This window comes from Ovis aries, chromosome 18 (assembly GCF_016772045.2).
Source record: "Ovis aries strain OAR_USU_Benz2616 breed Rambouillet chromosome 18, ARS-UI_Ramb_v3.0, whole genome shotgun sequence".
In the NCBI taxonomy this organism is placed as follows: domain Eukaryota; kingdom Metazoa; phylum Chordata; class Mammalia; order Artiodactyla; family Bovidae; genus Ovis; species Ovis aries.
Window position 1 is genome coordinate 535400 of NC_056071.1, and position 2970 is coordinate 538369.

The window sequence follows — 2970 nt, forward strand, 5'->3', positions numbered from 1 at the left end:
AGTAAGTAAATACATACATACATAAGTCTACTGTGAAGATTCATATGAAAGGGAAAAAAATAACGGTAGGGCTTGAATACTTTAGAACTGAAAAATAAGTATTTATTGAACCCTTTCAGATCCCATAGCATATATATGCCATCAGTGTGAAAAGTGAGGTTGGCACTTTAATTGTGACAAAAATTTATATTAAAAAGGTCCAGAAATAGGCACAGATACATATCTGAATTGAATTTATGAAAAAAAGTTTAAAAGAAAAATAACTTGAGTTATTAAAACAAAAATTATTGGATAAACTCCAGTCATCTTGAAAACTGATATATGGACTCCAAATACCATACTTTAAATACAGTATAAATTCTACTTCCGTCAAAATTTCAAATATAAGCTTGAAACCAAAATTTACGCTAACAACATAGGATTTTTTCATTTAAAGTCCTGTAGTCCAAAATGCTTTTCTATGACATGATTGACAGAAGCCTTAAAGGAAATGTTGAAAATAGCTGTAGCAAATGTGAGGAACTTACTATATTCCAGTTTCTTTTCTAAGATATATTACATCCAAACATGTAAGTCCTAATATTATCCCCTTGTAGGGAGGTTGAGAGATATTTCAAGGCTTGTCCTCTCACCATTGCACTGCCTCACAATGTGACCACTTTGAAATGAGCCTTACAAGTATCATATGAGTTAAACGAAAAGACAGTATCAACATCAGTTCAGTTCAGTCGCTCAGCCGTGTCCGACTCCTTGCGACCCCATGAATCGCAGCACGCCAGGCCTCCCTGTCCATCACCAACTCCCGGAGTTCACTCAGACTCACGTCCATCGAGTCAGTGATGCCAACTAGCCATTTCATCCTCTGTCATCCCCTTCTCCTCCTGCCCTGAATCCCTCCCAGCATCAAAGTCTTTTCCAATGAGTCAACTTTTCGCATGAGGTGGCCAAAGTACTGGAGTTTCCGCTTTAGCATCATTCCTTCCAAAGATATCCCAGGGCTGATCTCCTTCAGAATGGACGGGTTGGATCTCCTTGCAGTCCAAGGGACTCTCAAGAGTCTTCACCAACACCACAGTTAAAAAACATCAGTTCTTCGGCGCTCAGCCTTATTCACAGTCCAACTCTCACATCCATACATGACTACTGGAAAAAACATAGATTGACTAGACGGACCTTAGTTGGCAAAGTAATGTCTCTGCTTTTGAATATACTAACTAGGTTGGTCATAACTTTTCTTCCAAGGAGAAAGCGTCTTTTAATTTCATGGCTGCACTCACCATCTGCAGTGATTTTGGAGCCCCCAAAAATAAAGTCTGACACTGTTTCCACTGTTTTCCCATCTATTTCCCATGAAGTGATGGGACCGGATGCCATGATCTTAGTTTTCTGAATGTTGAGCTTTAAGTCAACTTTTTCACTCTCCTCTTTAACATTCATCAAGAGGCTTTTGAGTTCCTCTTCACTTTCTGCCATAACGGTGGGGTCATCTGCATATCTGAGGTGATTGATATTTCTCCCAGCAATCTTGATTCCAGCTTGTGTTTCTTCCAGTCCAGCGTTTCTCATGATGTACTCTGCATATAAGTTAAATAAGCAAGGTGACAGTATACAGCCTTGATGTACTCCTTTTCCTATGTGGAACTTGTCTGTTATTCCATGTCCAGTTCTAACTGTTGCTTCCTAACCTGCATACAGATTTCACAAGAGGCAGGTCAGGTGATCTGGTATTCCCATCTCTCTCAGAATTTCCACAGTTTACTGTGATCAACACAGTCAAAGGCTTTAGCATACTCAATAAAGCAGAAATAGATGTTTTTCTGGAACTCTCTTGCTTTTTCCATGATCCAGCGGATGTTGCCAATTTGATCTCTGGTTCTTCTGCCTTTTCTAAAACCAGCTTAAACATCAGGAAGTTCACGGTTCATGTATTGCTGAAGCCTGGCTTGGAGAATTTTGAGCATTACTTTACTAGAATGTGAGATGAGTGCAATTGTGCGGTAGTTTGAGCATTCTTTGGCATTGCCTTGTTTTGGGATTGGAATGAAAACTGACCTTTTTCCAGTCCTGTGGCCACTGCTGAGTTTTCCAAATTTGCTGGCCTATTGAGTGCAGCACTTTCACAGCATCATCTTTCAGGATTTGAAACAGCTCAATTGGAATTCCACCACCTCCACTAGCTTTGTGCGTAGTGATGCTTTGTAAGGCCCACTTGACTTCACATTCCAGGATTTCTGGCTCTAGATGAGTGATCATACCATCATGATTATACAGGTCATGAAGATCTTTTTTATACAGTTCTGTGTATTCTTGCCACCTCTTCTTAATATCTTCTACTTCTGTTAGGTCCAGACCATTTCTGTCCTTTATCGAGCCCATCTTTGCATGAAATGTTCCCTTGGTATCTCTAATATTCTTGAAGAGATCTCTAGTCTTTCCCATTCTGTTGTTTTCCTCTATTTCTTTGCATTGATCGCTGAAGAAGGCTTTCTTATCTCTTCTTGCTAGTCTTTGGAACTCTACATTCAGATGCTTATATCTTTCCTTTTCCCTTTGCTTTTCGCTTCTCTTCTTTTCACAGCTATTTTTAAGGACTCCCCAGACAGCCATTTTGATTTTTTGCATTTATTTTCCATGGGGATGGTCTTGATCCCTGTCCCCTCGCAAAAAAATAAAACAAAAAACAAAATCATAAAACAGGGCAGGAGCTTATTCCCATAAATGATAAAGTGATCCAATAAAACAAAAGGAAAGCAATAAAATGAAAAAATTAATAAAAGTATGATGAGACCTTGCACAGAAAATAAATGCAAATAGATTTAAAGATAGTAAAATATGTCAAACATCGCTAATAATAATGCTTATTATAACTGCATGGAGTTTCAGTTTTCTTCTTTCAATTTGTCAAATAACCAGACGTCTGAAAGAACACTCAAGATGACAACTGGGTGAAAGGTTATTGTTGAATCACTA